We start from the raw sequence: 18,962 nt of genomic DNA on the forward strand, positions 1-18,962 counted from the left end.
ACTACAGATCACTGTGAGAGTTCCTGGTGCTTACCTGTTTTGAAAGTAAGGACAGTAATTAGAATGCAAAAATTTATCTGCCTGTTTGTTAACATCTTGTACTTAAGCCTAAAATTTATGTCACATCTCTCCCAAGAATGAGCTTTCTTGCATTTGCACTAATGTCTTCTCTTCCCTTCTGGCCTAAAAAAACAAGAACAGTCACTAATCTTTGTAACTAGTACTTTTACCTATTTATTGGAAAATGAAAAATAAACAGAAACCCAAACAAGAAAAAGTATCAAAAATGTTGTTTCCATCCTTCCTCTCACCTTGCTCCTACTAGCAAAACCATTCTAAATCAAAGCCTGGGTCAGGAACCCTGTTTCATCCAAGCCACGTCACCATTTTTACAAGCCAGCTCAACAAGGTGGCAGGCTTTGTGGTCCAGGCCACCAGCACTTCCCAGAACACATTTCAATTTATTAAACAGTTGGAAAGAGCCTGATGGGGGGTCATGTCCCTGAGTCCTGGCTGCTGAGCAGTTTATTGACTGACACTGTCATACCAAAATTCTCTCCCCTCCTGGAGCGCTTGCCTGGTTCAGGGAACACAAGAGGATGGACAGGTTTGGCAGCAAATGGGCACAGCTCAAGCAAAGCATGTGACTTATTCCAGGTGACTTACTCTTTTCTTCACAGCCCCTGTAGCTCTTTTGCAGCAGCTCTTTAGACACTCCTGAAGGATTTCAGTTTTCACTATCATATTTTCCCTGTCCCGCAATCCACAGTACTTACACTCAAATTCTCTTACTCCCAATTTTTAACCTTTTTCCAGCAGGAGACTCTTGTGGATGTTTTTTCCCTGCCTAGGTGCCTCCTTCTTTTTTATTGGTTAACTGAAAGTCTGAACCTCAAGGTGAGTTTTTTTCCCTTCCATTTGCTTTTAGCCTGTGTAATCCCAACACAAGTCTAATAGGGAAATGTAAAACCGGATCTGAGCTGTTTTTAATACAGTGTTGAGAGGTGGAGTTGGCTGGAGTTCAATTTTGTGCTGAACAGCTCACTGTAGCTCAATAAAGACTTGTGTCTGTGTTTCTGTTTATATGGCTGGAGCAAAGCACAGAGTATGCTTTTTCATTTATAATCATATGGACACAAGACAAACACCTCTTAGCTTGTAGAAAGACAGGTCATAAAATGAACTCCCAGGAGACTGGAAACCTACATTATCAGTCCTTTTTCTACTGGGAGCAACCCAATCCAATGCAAGTGTTGTTCAAGGAAGTTTAGTTTGATGTCTTAGCAGAGTCTAGGTGACCTGGGGCATACTCAGCATCATGTTTACTCAATGCAACTATTTTACACAGGAATCAGCCAAATAACATGAAAAAAAAAGAAAGATAAGCCATAAGTCAGGGGCTCTACCTTACTCCACATCAGTGTTTTCTACTCATATGTGTGGGGACGAAGGATGATTTGGACTTATAAATTCAGGAGAGCATCTATTTGAAAACCAGATTGTCATGCTTAATGCATAAGGCCCTGCATATTGCTGTATTCAACAAACACAAAAGAACTTCCAAAGCACATTCCATGCTGGTTTCAACACATAACACAAAGGAGTTGGAGTCATAGGTAATTATATTGTAGCCTCGTTTGCTATGGCCCACTGTGATCTTGTGCTACCCTGCCCCATAAAAACACCTGCCTTACTCCCACTCTGACTTGTGCCAGAGTCACTTAGTCACTCCAGCTGCCACAGCCAGACTGTGACCCTCGGCAGATGCTACACCTGCAGCTGGAGTGGCCCTCACAGCAGGGACAAATACACATATTTCAGTGTGGGGATGCATACACATATGTATTCCATTTATTAATTACTAATATGTACTTAAATCATTGTAAGATATGGATTAAAACCCTTTTTCTTATTAATAGACATTTGCTTCAAATTCTGCTCAAATTTTGGGCAGACATCCTGAGAAATGGTGCAAGACAGTAAAATGGTTTTGCTGATTATGCTTTAGGACAGCCTCCCAAAGTCAGGCTGGGCTGGCAGGACAAACCGTGCCACACCTGCAGAGGATTACCCAGGTCATGCCAGGGAACAAGCCCACTCAGCCCTTCTCAGTTTGTCTTTGGAGCAGGTTGTGCAGCACAGCCCTCTCTGCTCTCATCCATGTTAAACACAGACCCTGCTAAGAATTCCTGACACATGCATATCTGTCCTGAAACTACCCACAATAGGGATTAAAGAGATGTACAATTTAACCTCAATTCATAATCCTGCTTAAATCAGGAGCAAAATAAATCACTAAGAGCAATGACAGCACTGTTCTCAGTGCTCTGTATGTGACCCAGGCAGATCCCTTTGGAAGTACAGGAAAGGCCTCTGCATCCACTAAAGGAGCATGCTGAGTGTCCACAGAATCCTGTGTGGTTTCCATGGATCCAGGATGCAAACCATGGGTATGGACAGCTAACACAGATGCATTGAGTTGACTTTCTCAAAGAAATAAATAACTTAGTACACCGAGTTGACTGTATCCTAGATATACTCCATATGCTAGATAGAGCAGGTCTCTCTGGAGATACCCCCAAGGGCATCAGCAACTGTTGCTTACTCACAGAGCCTGCCCCTCTTTCTGCTTTTTCATTACTAGTGTTAGCAGTTGTTTATTAGCAACTGATCCCCTGTCTCTGGGTGCCAGCTGTGTCAAGATGCTCTACAATCAGGATGCTCCATTTACTGGGAAAATTTACAAATAGAGTGTGGCGGTCATTTTACAGCTGAGATCACTGAAAAGCTGAACTACAGGAATTCCACCTTCTGGGAACATTTTAACACTTGCAGTTTACTGGGCACTTGTGGTCAGTTCATGTCCTTATTCAGGTCAGAGCTGACAAAGCATAGGATTTTATTTCTTTTTTGGACAGTGAATTCCTTCTTCTCTTTTAGTGAGGAGATGGGATTTCTGTAGCATTCATACAGGCCAATACTAAGCCACAAAGTTATTCCAGTAACAGTGTTTGTATCTAAACAAATTGAGGACCACCCTGTTGTGCAAGGCAGACACTGTGCACCATTTCCCACCATGCTGAAATGAGTTCACACTCAGACTCAGTTGTTATAGGTGCCCCCTCTTTGCTTTTATATTAAAGTGCATCATCTCTTTGGGAGTGATAACTGGAATACTATTCCCTGCCAGAAACATACAGCTCTGGAAAAAAAAAAAAAAAGATTTTAAGGAAAAGCCTAATCCCATTACAAGGTCTGATGCAGCTGCAGGAGAGATAAACTGGACTGCCATTTAAAAAATTTAGGTTGGTTATAATAGCCCAAGCTAATCTATTTCTTACTCACTGTATTTTCTAATTCCTTTCCTAACACATTGCCTACAGAATTTCATGGCAAATTACTTTTTTTAAAGCAACATTATATGTTAGCAATAACCAGGATGCTCAGATCTGCACTTTCAGAACATTTGAAGGCATGTTCAGAGATGAGGTTTTGCACCAAGTGTGTCAGATGGGGGATGGGTACAAAGTTTGTATTGATCAGATTTATTCGTAAAAATAATTTCTCAGAAATTTGATATGTAAGCCGATTTCTAATTTTTAGAAATTATTATTAAAAACCCCAAACCTAAACTCAAAATTCTCCCTCATTCCCTCTCGTGCACGCTCAGCTGGTGTAGCCAGGAGGCTGATCCAGCCCTGTTCTGTTTTTACACTAAGGGACAGTGAATGGACAGGAGCACCGGCACAGCTTGGTGCTGGCTGCGATCACACAGCTGCCACTGCTCGGGCCGGCAGGAGACCTGAGCGAGGTTCTCCTGTGCCCAGTGAGAGCAGAAAGGCTTTCCCAGCACAGCCCGAGTGCGCTCAGGCTGCTGAGAGGGCGGCGCTGGGCACGGCCCGGTGGGCTCGGCACGGCTCGGTGCCCTGGGGCAGCTCTGAGCGCTCCTGCTGGGGCTGCAGCGCAGCTCTGCCTCTGCTCCGCCTCTGCTGCACGTGGATCAGGCCGTGGGAAAAGATGTTACCTTTTCAATGTATCTCTAAAAGCAGGGAGAGACTTATTTTCCTTCTTTAATTCCACAATACCTTATTTTGGATTTATAAAACATTTGTAGGAAAAGTTAGCCAAAAATTGCAACTCCTTCTCCTACCCAAAAATGGGAGTATTTAAAAATTTTTTTCTCAGGAAATTTTCATGTAGCCTTTTACCATTTCATTTTCAAGCAGAAACAGAACAAAAGTCACAATTAAAGAAAATTCCCATCTAAAAAAAAAAAAAAATTAATTACTACTTTTACGAGATGAAACTTCTGGTTTTGATTTAAGCTCCAACTTTTGTTGGCACAAATTTTTCAGGCAAGACATTCCAGACAGCTTGAAATTTGAAGATAATTTGAGAAATATAAACATGACCACCTACCAGATGTGTAAAAGCTATTTAAAACTTCTAAAACGTGAATATCCATTCATGCAAGTAAATTCCCATGGGACAGACTTCTTTTTATCTGACATAACATTGACAACAGCTTCTTAACCAAAAAATCTTGGGCTCCCTGTAGTCCCACAGGGAATGCAGAGGCAGCACTTTGTGCAGGGAAGCTGGAGTCAGCCTTGCCATGCAAAGGTTTCAGAAGCTCCACTGAGCAGCATGGACATACCATCAACAGCCTGGAACAACAGAGACCCACTGCCCCTTGGCTCCAGGGCTTTCCTCATTTCCGTGCTCAGCTTTTCCTTTTAAGCAGTCTACATATCAAGGGTTAGCAGATCCATCTTTTGTAAATATCACTCCTACCATGCAACTTTCAGTGTTATATTTTAAATCAAAATACATCTTTTCATCCAGATACAAAGCACAGTTTAATGAAAACCTAGAGTCTTCCATTTTAGCAGATGCATTTTAGCCTCCAAAAATCATAGAAAATAATTGCCAATGTCCACCTCAGTGCAGATATAATTCACTGTAATCCACCCCGATGCATTTAATTTCTTTCCTTTCTTTGTTCTGCCCTCGTGCCATTTAACTGTCTCCCTCTTAACACATATCCACACTGCTTTTATATATCCTTCATCTTATAAAGTGTGCTTCACCAACAGGCTGAGTAAACATTTACAGTGATATATAACACTTACTGACAACGTCAAGCCAAATAGACTGTGATCCAAGAACAGGCTTGATTTCCCTCAGTCTCCTCTCCTCAGGCAAAAGCTTGAGTGAATAGAAGAACCCTGTTCTGCACCTTGAAGGTCAAAAGAATAGCTCTGACAAACCAACAGGGAAACAAATTCTGGGGCTGACAGATTTCCTCCAAGAACTGTCCGCCTCCAGCATCCCAATAACCAAACTTAAGGATTGCTAAGAAAATAATCCATTTATTAGGTGCTATCACAGCACAGAATAAGAAAAAAATCACAGATGCCCAGACAGTCAGCATGCAAACCACAGCCCCACAGCTTCTAACCAGCATTTCAAATTAGGCTGTTGCAGGCTTGGCATTTGAGAGCAGCTTCTTGTTGGTGTAACTGGGTTTTCATGCAATTGTAGAGGCTTGGCTGCTCTGTCCATGATGATTTTTTAACCCCTTCAACAATTCTAAGCTATTTAAATATCACCTTGAATTAGCAAGTTGCAATAAACAATCCACCGTCTACTATCAAGATGCTTCCTATTTTACTTTGCCTTAACAATCACTTTTAACTCTTCTTAGATTCTTCCTTCCCTCAGAAAAGCACCACATTCTCTCTCAACAGTTCTCACCTGACTCTTTCTGACTGATTTTACAGAACTAAGGCTTTATCTCTACTGGACTCCACAACAGGGAGGCTCTCCAGAGAAGCTGCCACTCCTGCTGTGCCCAGCAGCCCCACACGGGCAGAGGGACTGATCCCACAGCGCTGCGCTGCTCCCTGCACCGGGGACACGGGGACACACCCTGGAATGTGTCACATCAGCTGGCAGCGGGGGTAGCCGGGTCACACACGGAGCCCCGGTGCCTCTGCTGTGGCCACCCTCCTCCCAGACACTGCAAGTTCAGGCTGCCTTCTGCCAGCAGAGGTACTGAAGTGAGAGCATGAGGAGGAAAAGCTGATGTAATGCCTTCCAGGAAAGTGATGAAAGAAAGAGGAAATAAATGTTTGGCTTTTTGTCCTCTTCTCATCTCACTCATTTATATTATTAATATAGTTATTTAAAACTACTTAAGAGACAGTGCATCTGCACTCACTTCATGGGTTTCAGAAGTAAGGGATTTCGGGGTTTTTTTTGAAAAAACTAACTAAGAAACATTTAAAAATCTTTCAGAAAGATAACCCCCTATTTCCAGTCCCCATCTCTCTCTTCATTTGCATGCCACAACCTTATTTCATAGTGTCTTGTTTTTTTGGGTTTGTGTTTGGTTTTTGTTAATGAGGCAAAATAATATAGTCCTGTACAGATAATTCATTATTTCAAGTGTTGTATTTTCACTTACTGCTGAAAATAGTGAGGACTAAATCTGAGTATTTTCTGCAGCATAAATAAACTTGTATGTATCTTATGCAACTCATGCCTAGTCTTTTACTTACTTTAGTTGATTTCTAAGCCTGCCATTTTCATGATTTTCCCTAAGGTAGTAGTAGATGAGCAATAATTTTATTACAAAAGATGCTACCTGTGCTTCTATAAATTATTTCCACATTGCCAGCACGGAATGAGAGTAAGAAATGTCTGCTGTAAATTTAATATAGCTGATTATTTTCAAGCAGATGGACAGAACAACAAATGCTGTAGCAAACATCCATCTAACCTGTCTGTTCCGAGTATTGTGTTTCTGCAGCTCGATTTTATTTAAATGTTAGGAAATTCTGCTGTTCTCAGTATGTGCCAGAATGCAAAGCACTGATCATTCCAGAACAACCATTAATCCAATCTGTGGTCAAGGAAAGAACATTGACTTTCAGCTAATAATCATTCTGGCATTACAGATAACATGTTTATAAAATGAGAGGGAACCATGTCCTTGTATCTTGGTCAATGAATCCTGCAGTTTTATATTTATTATGGTCTTAAAAATCTATATTCAGACTCTTTTGTGAATCACTCTCCTAATTTCTCTTCTTTTTTTGCAATAAAAAAAGCTTTATCTCCTTCAGTGACTGCTGAATTTTTTTTCCAGAAAGTCTATGAGAAAAAAAATACCTCTTCAATGCACTTGGGACATCACTTAAGTGATGCTATCTAAATAACTGACCCAATTCCTAATGGCTTTGTTTTTAATGATATCAACTTTTTTTTTTTTTCTTTAAAAGAAGACAGAAAAACAAAACAAAAAAGAAGCACTAAAAAAAAAAAAAAAAAAAAACCAACCAAAAAAACCCTTCCCCAAAACCCCAACCCAGCTTTAGTTAGGAACACTTTCAAGAAGTTTTCCAGATAATGTCTGAAACTTTCTGGGTTACTTTGAAAGTCCAACCGCAAAATTGCTTTTCAAGTTTTGGATTTTTGATTTTCATAACAGACAGGCATTTTTTGCACAGTCCCCGCATATTGCAGGGTTAAGAGCAATTCAATTTGCACCATGCAAACTATTCTGGGTTGATTGCATGGCGGCTTGAATGGCATTTCCTTCAACTCCACCTCTGTAAGGTGGATTTACTCCCTTCCACACCCTTCTGGCAAGAGCAATACAAACTTGACAAAACAGACTGGTACTGCACATGCAAGAAAACTACAGTAACACTTTGGTCAAGCCTGCATCCTAAAATTCTTAGGGAAGCCACACAGCATTGGCTTTTTCACAGTATTTACTGCATTCTTTACAATAATAATAGTAAAAAATTATTTTTTTAAAGTTAATTTTAAACTTTAAAATCCTACGCCTAGAACATAGCTAGTGTTCTGTCCTCATTTTTATTTAGAAGTTTACAATGCAATCTGCTGGTATTGTAAACTGACAGTCAAAAACTACCTCCAGTGGTCTGAAAATTTCTGTGACATCTTTCCCCAAGTTTTTTTTAAAAAAAGGAGGGGGGCAGGGGAGGAGAGAATTTTGCTGTGTGATTGTTCTGTTTCCTGGCTGAAGACAAGAAAGGCCCTTCTACAGTAAATTAACGTGTGTTGGGTTCAGTGCAGCAACCCAACCCGGGCCGCCCGTGCCGCTCCCACGTTCCGCTGCCCACAGCCGAGAGCTGAGCGGGGGTGGCGCCCGGGCCTGGCCTCGGCGGCCGCTCCTACACGGCCCATCGCTGGGCAGGGGCAGCAGCAGCACCGTCAGCGCTTCCCAGGTGCCTCAGGCACCCCCTGCACCGCTCTGCAGCGCGGGCCGGGCCGGCGGGGCTCCTGCAGCGCTCCTGCACGGATCCCCCGGCTGCTGCAGCCCCCTCACGGCACACGGACAGAGACCGCAGGACAGCGCTGACCCTGCCGGGGCTGGGCTGGCACGGCTGGGCCTCCCAGCGCTTCCTGGGACCGTGCTGGCCTTGGAACCCGACTGCGGGGGCAACAGAACCCTCCGCGTTTCTTTTCTTCTCCAAGGCTGTTCTCAGACAGCTTCACACACTACCCGAGGTGGGGGAGGGCAGCCCGGCCAGCCCATCAGGAAGGATCAGTGTCACCATCACCGCCACCGCCCCGCACTGCAGCATCGCGGAGCGCGCTTGTGCCGCCGCCCTCCCTCCTCTGGCCTCACCTGCCCTTGCCTCCCGTCCCTTTCCCAGGGACAGGTTTCTCCCTCCTCTGGCCTCACCTGCCCTTGCCTCCCGTCCCTTTCCCAGGGACAGGTTCCTCCCTGCTGTCCTGCTGACCCCTCATCTGCAGCCCGAATGCTGCAAACAACACTTGACAAATTCAGGGATGGCCCTGGAGCATGCTTTGAGTTTTGGCAAGAGTTTTCGGGTACTGCTGCTTGAACACTACTGTGACAGCCATGTGACCCTCCACTTGTGCAAATTTGTGGTGGAAAAGAGATCCAGCATCTTCTGTTTTGGCTAAAAATATCCTAGAAATATGTACAAAGTTATTCATGGTGTCAAGCTTAGGACTTGGAAGAAAACAAAATCATAGACACTGAGATAAAAATAAATTGTCAGAAGTATATAGTAACATTCATAAGTTTTTGGTCTCCAAAGTTGTGTCTTCCCCACTCTATGGAAATACTCTCTAGTTAATTTATTGAATTAACTTAGCACTGTCCACATACCACCTAGATTTCATTTCTAACTCAACCAAATTACTGACAAGATACAATACAGGGAGGGAACATTTTTCAGTCAGCTTTTTGAGTTGAACACTTTAAGTATTTCAAAATGAAGTACATACAGAAAATACTTTAGTTTTACATCATCATAACCCTGTCACATGTGAGGAGGCTTTGCAGATCAGTTTCCCAATGTAAGATAAAGACATATTCAGCTTATTTTCACACATCTTTTCTTTTTGGCCATACAAAAAAGGAGACCTCCATAGTGTATCAAGTAAAAACTGAGCTCTGGTACGTGTTCAAAATCACTCAAAATTTTAGTTTAGGGGAAATTCTATTGCATAAGCATGTCTGAAAAAATGAAAAAAAGGTAACATTATTTTAAAAAACAAAACAAGAAGTCAACATTTGAACTATGTGGTATAAACACAAGCCATTTGTGCTGAGGATTTGAAAGAGGTACAATTGTGATTTATTTTTATGAAATCAGCAGTGTAATAATGTCACTGACATAGAACATGGAAACCTCTTCTGTTAGTTCCTATATTTAGACAAGCTGTAGCCTACCAGGGGGCTGCCACAAGTACCTTCTAAAATAGCATTATCGTTTGCTCTGTTATCACTTTTTTAATTACAGAACTTCTGTCATTTTAAAACTGCTATGAGCAACTGAACCCATATTAAAATTGTCCTCAGTTTAGTACAAAGAAAATCAAGATAGATGAAGGTCATGGTTTCCTAATGCTAAGTATAATTTTAAATTGTTCAGTAACTCTGCAAGAATTTCTACCCATCTCCTTGAGTCATTTGTCCTTTTACATTCTTCTCCTGCTGTATAAAAAATGCATAAAGTTTCTTTCTACTAAGAGTAGCAGTAATTTTAGTGGTCCTTAGGGATCCCTGAGGCCAGTGGAAGGTGCAAAGTCCTTTTCCCTTCCCACAGACTCTGGGGTACACCCTGTAGGGGTTCACATGCAGGTGAAAGCTGTATTGGCAATGATACACTTGATTTTGCACCCCAGGCTCAGCCCCCTGCGGCTTGGGGCCAAGAAGAGGAATAGAGCCTCTCCTGGTCCTGTGATATATAATTTTGTTATGGATATATATTTATATAACCCCTACCCACGAGTTCTCTGTCCTGGGGTGGGGAAACCTGCAGCCCCCCAGCCAGCCTTGCTGTTCACATCTCAGCAGCAGGGAAACAGCTGCCCTCCACTTCAGCTTGCTTTCCTTCTAAAGCACATGCAAGACCCAAAGAAATTCTACTCCAGATTTTAGCAATATGGCAAATATGAGTCCAAAGAAAAGTATGGTTCAGAAAAAAAATTGCTAGTTACTTTAACTGGCCACTGAAATAAAGAAGAAAGAGGCTAAGAAAAAGATGTCAAAGTACTAAGCAATTTACAGCTCCTGCATGCTTGAAATTGCAATAAATCAGAGACAGATATTTTGATAGAAGAAACCAGAGCTACTGTAACATGGGTAAAATTTCCCCATCCATGAGGCTGTTAACTTGTGTTCACTCCTTTTGTTGAATATTACTCCTTCTGCACAAGCTCACAATTTAAATTTATGTCATACCACCAGACCACCAAAACTCACAATCAAATTAGAAAAAAACCCAAAAACCCCGAAATACCCAAAATCCGAACCCAATCCACTAAATCAGACAATCCACATCTGAGAGGAGCTTCACCTTTTTTGACCTGGTAAAATAAAAATAGTGAGAATGAACTGAACTTGGAAAGCAAGAGAATTGACTTTATTTCTAATCTGTAGCTTTGCCAGGGCCGAGAAAGGCAGAGGCAAAATACTCAGGGTTACAAATGACAAGTGACTGTGAAAAGGAATCTTTGGCATCTGAAAAGATGGAAATAGCTAAGGAAAAAAAGGAAGCTGAGGCTGGGGAAGAATTTGAGTGAGACAGATCCTCTCCTTCAACACTAAAATAAATGTTCTTCTGGAAGATGAGAAACAAGTATGTTCACTTGTCCTCTCAATGGCAGAAAAGATCATTTAATGTAATTCATTGATGTCTGATAGATCCTTATCTGAATTCCATGAAGTGGGCTCTGAATGCTGGAGGATGATCTCTTTACCTCCAGAATATTTTAGTGAAATAGGGCAAATAGAGAAGACAGAGAAACTAAATTACTGACAGATGTGACACAAATCATCCCTGGTAAAACACAAACTGAAGCCCACAACCCAGATTATGTTCCTGGCTGCTGCAAAGCCATCCTTTCAAAGCCAATTATGCCACAAGTTAAATACACCATAGTGAGAAACAGAGCAGCAGCTTTGGAGGTTACTTGCCTCTCTGTTTGTTTTTTAGTACACCACACATCTCCTTAGCAGGCAGGGCAGTTTGGGGAGGGGGTTGTGACTGGCAGGATGAGGTACTCGCCCTGGTGAACAGCTGAGGTTACAGTGCACGTCTTCATACCAGGACAAGGATGTGCAGCATTGGTAACACAATCTCAAGAATAAAACACCAAGTAGGAAATGAATTCTTTCCAGCAGGCATGAGCAGGCTGTATTCTTTTTCATGAAATTGGGAGTTAAGATGGTTGCCTAAAATACTTTACAACACGATCTGATCAACAGGTTTACCCAATGCTGACAACAAACTCGGTTGTGTCTCTTACATCTCTGTAAGGCTCAAGGGCACCCAGGAAGCTAACTGAAGAACACTTTTGTCCTGCCAGTCCTTAAAAATTAAAGCAAAAAATTCAAAAATGTGATTCCTACCTTCCTGAACTCTTAATTAAAAAACCCCAAAAAGTCCAGGCAGAAGGAATGCACTAAATCTATCTGAAAATACAGATTTTAAAAAAAAATAAATCACTGTCACAAAGAAGTGTATAATCTAGTTAACATATAAATATACAAAGGCAGTCAAAAAGCTCGAACAGACAACTGTGCATACTGCCAACAGAAAATTTCAGCATACATACATACATCTTCAGTATCTTCAGGACTCATATGACAAAGTCACTGTAGCCAAATGAAAAAGAACAAATGTATAATTCATGAGGAATAGCTTTTTAACACACCAGAGCTTTTGGCTGTCTAAAAATAGAGTTGTGAAACATAAAAAGCAGTATTATTGTCTCTAAGACTACAATCATATTTTATTTTCCTAATATTTTCCTCTGTAAAACCTATGGTTTGGAGCTCATTCCTATCGTTTGTAGACCCTTTTTCTCCTGTTGATTTATGTATCTTTACTGGAAGGCTTTAGAAAGGAGTATGTTTACTAGTAACATTCCTTTGAGCTACATTTTTTTTTATTATTATGGCACATATTTGACACAAAAATTGTGTGTCACAAAATGATCACAAATGCAGAAAAACATATCCCTCAAAGTCAAATATTTCTCCTGTGATACACCCTGTATGTAAGATAAGGCAGTGTTTGAAAATTAATGCAACAAAAAGACTGTCCAGCCTGACCTTCAGCCATCCTTTGGATACCTTTTCAGACATCCATCACCTTTTATTCTTTTCTCCATTCAGTGTAAACATGTGGTATAGAAGTGGATTGCAATGTTACTACAAGAAATAATCCAGTTTTAAAGTTTGTGCAAGAATTACAGGACATTAAGTGCTAAATGACTGGGCAACTCTGGACACCAGCAGCAAATACCAGAAAGAAAATACAGATGCACACTCTGGTAAAATAAAAATGCAGTACTTGCAAGATCAATTATAGATGATCCCACTTTTTTTTAACATAGTTGGCAGGTAGCTTTGAAAAGGAAAATAGATGTCATCTAGCTGACAAGAAAGCACCTCTTATAGAAGATTAGACACAAGTTCCCCGTTAAAGTTAAATACTAGAGACTTACATCTTCATGGTAATACACACACTCCAAACCTGCTGCAGCCCGATGGACACACAGCAGCTCAACCCCAGAACTGTCAGGCTATATTATTTTCAGTACAGTAATTATTTCAGTGACCTACTTTTTCTGTGACCAGCTTCCTACTCTAGGCAACAATCAAAGCATAAAGCAGGAAAGTTTTATTAATATTATCAAAGATTCTGTCTCGGGTTTAGATTCTACATTTGAGTCAACAGGAAAGAAACTTGATCTGGACATTCTTGGTGAAAGTCTGTTTCGCACCAAAACACAGAGGTTACAGAGTGAGTGGTTTCCCCTGTGAGAAATGGGTTTTTATGTTGATTCTTCCTCTATTTTTTTCCAGGATGTGGAGCAGTGCACATTCTCTTGCCAGCTGAAGATCCACAACATAAGAAAAATTGTGTGATTTAACCCAGCTCATTACTTTCATTTTAAAATGTATCTTGAAGAAGAAGGGCAAATAAAAGTGGTCTCAGCATAAATGTCCTGCATTTATTAACATAGGTTCACATTTCACTATTACCCTAGTTTCTTCCTCACTTCAGAGACAAAAAAAAAAAAATCCATTACTGGTACCATGTAAGAGACAGCTTGTCTTCCAGTTGCACAGGACCTCTTGAACTAAAAATATATTTGGGCAAAAGAAGGGATATTGTTGGGAAAGGCTCCATCCTTTTGTAGGAGGGTGAGATTCCATCCTAGCAGATCAGTTTCCTACCAGCAGCTGGTGATCACCATAGGAGCAGCTGGAATATTCAAACCTTCATCACTTTTTAGGTTGTGAAAACTAAAGACCAAACTTGTCCCTAAATAAATCTTTTGCATATCTCACCAATAGAAGTATTAGTTCATTATTCATCTTCCTATGTGGAAAGAAGCCGCCTTCCCAGCTGCCCCGAACCATTTCACCGTCAAAACTGTCACTACTTTTAAACTTGCCAAGGGCTACTTCTCTGAGCTCTATTGTCACTGACTCATCAAATCTGAAATGATGTCTCTGACCTTTGAATCAGTTGTCTTATTTCTCTTTTGACACCAATGACAACTAGAGGAAAAATGTAGATGAAACACTCAGAAAATAACAGTGAAAGCAAGCTGACAATGCCAAATCCATCTAGGAAAGCATCAGTTCTTAAAGATGCTGAATGCTCTCTGTGAAATAAAGATGCTCTCAGCAGTTGCTGCTTCTTTGGAATTCAGTTGTTAAGCACCAAATATTTTGACTAAAAAAATTTAAAAAGCAGAGGGATACCTGCAGCCTTCTCCAGTGACTTTCAGTGCGCACAGAAGTGTCAAAGACCTTGCATAAGAGCCAGTTTTACATAAGGCTCAAATCTCCTGTACACAGTGAGGCCAAGGAAGGAAATCTTATGGAACACTGGGGAACAGCCCGTCCTTTTCATCTGTCTGCCACCACCGTTGTATTCACTGCACCTAGCTAATTGTAACTCTCAAAAATCAAACTGTGAGGATGTTTCCCCAGGCAAAATAATTTGATCTCTCCATGTCCAATATATTTCCCCTCTTGGATCAGTTAAAATGCAACAAAAAATATTCCAGTTGTATAAAAAAATGCAATATATAATTAACTTTGCACAAAGCCCAAAGTTTTAAACTTGGATGCTGATAAATGCTAAGCTGGTAAATCCCTATTTGGGATCATCCAGCCTGAAATGCTGTGCTGAACTTTAAACAGTCAAAAACTCACCCAAGCTATTGATCTGTATGATGGATCTCCTTTAGGAATTATGGTCCCTTTTATGAATCCCTTTGAGCTCTCCCAGGCAAATGGAAGACTTGACTTTCACACATTTAATGGCTAATATTAACCAGGAAGGAAGGCAGCTCCTACATTTGCTCACAAATCACTTCTGAATAACTCTTCCTCCAGTGTCTGTCTCTCTGATCTTTGGTCTCTGTGCAGTGTTTCTAACATGAGGACATCAACCCTCCTTTTTCTTTGTTTTTTTCCTGTTTTCACTGGCAGAGATTATCAGAACACGGTAGCAAACATTTCAATAGAAAATAAAACACAAAACTCAAGGGACAGTGCTGCCCCAAACTGTCAATTGCGATAAAACATGAGTACGTAACAAATCTCAGCAAGACAAAACCATTTTAACCTACTGGTAAAAACTGAGTGCTGGAAAAAAATGGAATTTTGTCATATGAAATGAATGCAAGGAAAAAAGGAGACATGCCAAAGGAGGAAAGAATTACTCCTACTTCTGTGACTTCTTGAATAAATGACCTATTTCTCATTTGAAGCTGAATTCTCCCAAAGAACTACCATTATTACAGATTTTGTACATCAAAGTTCAAACTGCAGATTATTCTGATATTAATGGATATATAGAGAAACTTCCTATAAATAAGCAGACATAGGTATTGAGACACTGATGATTACTAAATGTCAAAAATTAATGTCCAATTGTAAAACAATATATTAAAAAGACTTGAAACTGCATGATGCTGCCTCAGAATATGTAATTCACAGAAACAGAAAGATTGGTGCTCCAAGCTAAACTGGGTACCAATGTATTCATACAATGTGGGGTAAAATCATAAAAGATAATTACTTGCTCCAAACAGAAATTTTTCTCACTCCCTTTTCTAACAAGTCTCATATTTGTCTTTTGAAGTATCCTGTCTGTGTTTGATTTGAGAATTTTTAAAATTTCTGTTCTTTGAGTGAGGGTGGCTTGATGGGGAGGTTTTACTCATCTGCTTATAGGCACTAAATTCTATTTTACTTGATTTCTTGTGCTGCCCTTTTAGTGATGTAAATCTGTCTAGTTGTTTCTAACAGGAGCTTTAGGATAGGTTTTGGTGGAAACAACAATCTAATTATAACTCACATTTTCAATGCAATAAACTATATAACAATGATATTTATACCTTATACAGACTAAGAAAAGAGTGAGAGCTTCCCATCAGTCAAAAAGAGTCTGTAGTTAAAAAAAAAAAAGGAAAGAAAATCCAAACCAAATCTGAATATTTATTTGATTTAATTATCTCCATTTAAAAGTTCTCAATACTCAAAACAATCATCCTGCTCATGTATTTCCTCTAAATTTAATACTAGTGACTTCAGGAAATGTCCATCAGGCTAACAACCATGGTGGAACTGTAACATCTCATGTTACTGAACAAAACAAAAAGCAGCCGGCACGTGTTCTGTACTCTGAGGGGATGGTTCAGATATTTGTGACACATTATGGAATGGAGTTTACTCTTGCATGACTTTAGACTTTTAAAATATATTTTTTGAAATGTTGTAGTATATAATATGTGGTTTCCTAAGCACCATGAATTCTTCCTTTGCCCTGTTTCTGATTAATCTGACTTTAACTACTGAGAGATCTCAGTTTGTCTGTCTAGTCACAAGAGACCATGTCCAAAGAAACAACCACAGATAACCATCGCAATAAAAAGAAAAGCTAAAGGTTTGGACATTACATTATACTCATTAATGTGTTTCATCCAAGGTGAAACTGTGTTATTACATAGGGAAGCTGAGATTTCCAAATCTGTTTTAAGGACGTGTACACCACAACAAGGCATTCAAGGCTCTTGATCATTAAAAATGTTATTCACTCAAGGAACAATTGGGGCAAACATTGGTTGCTAGAGACAGTTAGTATTGCCTTACAGTTCTTAAGGTCAGTGGCATTTTGCTTTCCAGGTGTGAAAAGAAAAATTCCTATAGGAACACTCTGTTTGTTTAAAACATCCAGATAATTCCAATTTTAAAATTCCCTTTAAAGCTACTGAATTATGCAAAAGAAATAGCATCTACTTACCATGTCAGTTTGCTGGGATAGGAATCACATATTTCAGATTCAAATATTTCTGGTAAAGCAGGTTTCCAAATACGTAAATACATTCAGAGATTCTGTGGAGAAAATAGAGAGGCAACATCAGTGTTTGTGCGGGGTCTGTTGTTTAGGAGTGCTACAGAATACAGTTACAGTATTCCTGTGTTATTGACAATTTTGAAAACCTCTTTTTATTAAAAACCTGGGAATTCTGGTATACATATTTTTTATTTCCTATAGAGTCAGTCTGTCTCTTTTAGGAACACCATGTCCTGGAAAAAGGCCTTTTTTTTTTTTTTCAAACAAGAGAACAATAATTTTCTATTCATCTATTTAGCTACAATAATCACTTTCCAGCTAGCACATTCATCAAAGAATGAACAATTCACTAGGGTAACATATGCAGGAGTTTGCTTGTATATATTCGTATTGTCTTCTGCCTGAAAAGAGTTAAATAGAGCATATAAATGATGAATACAGAGCGTCTTGGGATACAAAACAACTAAAATGGGTTAATTAGTGAAAAACATGCATCAGACTATAAAGCTCAACTGTAAATGTTACGGTTTTTTAAACCTATTATTTCTGCTGATAATATTTGGGATTATGGATAATATATATAAAAAGATGTTAATTTACAAAAGGAGTTGAGTGGAAGATATTAAAGATTAGGAAATATTCATTGTTTGAATAAGAGTTCAGATGCATTCACATTAAACATACATTAGCGAATACATTTCTTTGACATGCTCACATATAAGCATAATACGTAAGTGACCTAGAAAATGCAGACATTGTATAATCAATGACAAAAATATTGAGACAGATAAGCCCTGAGATCTTTGATCAAATATATTCTTTGGCAAACAAACAGAACATGCTATCCTGACAAATGATACTCTCGGGGCGGTGGCGGTGCCTCCCGGCAGCACCGCCCTCCGAGGCGCGCTGCGGCAGCCGCAGCCCAGCGGAGCCCGCAGCGCTCAGCGCCAGGGCCCCGTGCCGGGCAGGGCTCGGGCTGCTGCCCGCTGCCAGCCTCCTCAGGGAGACCTGTCTCTCCCTTCTTTGTGCTTTGTCATGTTACAGACAGCCGGCCCGGCTGCTGTCATTTTGACAAACAAGAAATACACTCTCAGGTTGGTAAGAAAGATGAGTTGTGTACAGAGAAGAAATGCTGTGATCTCTGTTCAAGTGCTAGCAAGGTATTTAGGATTTTAAGGACTTTTTTCTCTACCTGAAAGAGTCCTGCAGAGTGCTGTTGTTGCAAATTTTGCCTATACTCTTCTTTCTGGAAAATCAGTGAGATTGGCAAACTGGCTGAAGTGAATACTAACATGCCATTGGTATTTAACTGAAAATGCTCTGAGTTTTCTCCTGTGATTCTCTGCTTGGTTTGCTGTGTTTGTGTCTGTGGACTTCTGAAGAAAGAGACACCAGAACAGAAGGGAAAAATCTCCTCCAAGGTCTGTAGTTGAAGAGACTCCTGAGAGCCTGAACTACACTATTTCAAGATAATAATAGTCCTTTGGTTAAAACAATCTTCTGGAACTAAGAATATCTGCAGTCATAATACTGTTTCATAACGTCTTTGGAAACCATCATGACATAGATGTGTGGTTCCCTGTGAACTGTGATCATCACCCTGTTAAATTTATATGTACAATGTGCTCATACAGAACCCTAAACAGGAGAGTGCAATGCTGATGGAAAAAACATGGACTTGTAACAGAACAATAAAATGTGATCTAATCAAAATAAAACAATTAGTGAAGCATTTAAAAAATACTTGTGGTTTTTAATATCAACATTAAAGTGAAACTGTAAAGTCTTCTTTTTAAGTGATGCATTTTTGAAGTAAAAACGACATAATTCCAAACATGTAGACAAAGTCTTTTCATATATGGATGTTCTCAATTTGGGTTAGGCAATTGACATTTTAAATATGGGTTGGAAGAGGATATACATCAGAGTACGCGGATAGAAATGTTAAAATACATATTTTATTTTGACAAGTAAAAGCTCTGTCAGAAGGTCTTTGATTCACAAAGCTGGAATACATTCATAGTTTTGAAATACGATCCTTTATCATATTCACTTCTT

At 39.9% G+C, this 18,962-nt stretch overlaps 1 long non-coding RNA gene across 2 annotated transcripts in view; it reads left to right on the top strand.

The window, feature by feature from the left end:
* LOC115483915 (uncharacterized) overlaps positions 1-6,535 on the top strand; it is an 82,744-nt gene extending 76,209 nt beyond the window's left edge. For both annotated transcript variants that reach the window (XR_003944654.2, XR_003944655.2), the window contains 2 exons: positions 817-897; positions 5,784-6,535. This is a non-coding gene — a long non-coding RNA (uncharacterized LOC115483915). The remainder of the gene's footprint in view (positions 1-816; positions 898-5,783) is intronic.
* Positions 6,536-18,962: the final 12,427 nt, after the last annotated feature.

Source organism: Serinus canaria, chromosome 8, assembly GCF_022539315.1.
Source record: "Serinus canaria isolate serCan28SL12 chromosome 8, serCan2020, whole genome shotgun sequence".
Classification (NCBI taxonomy): Eukaryota; Metazoa; Chordata; class Aves; order Passeriformes; family Fringillidae; genus Serinus; species Serinus canaria.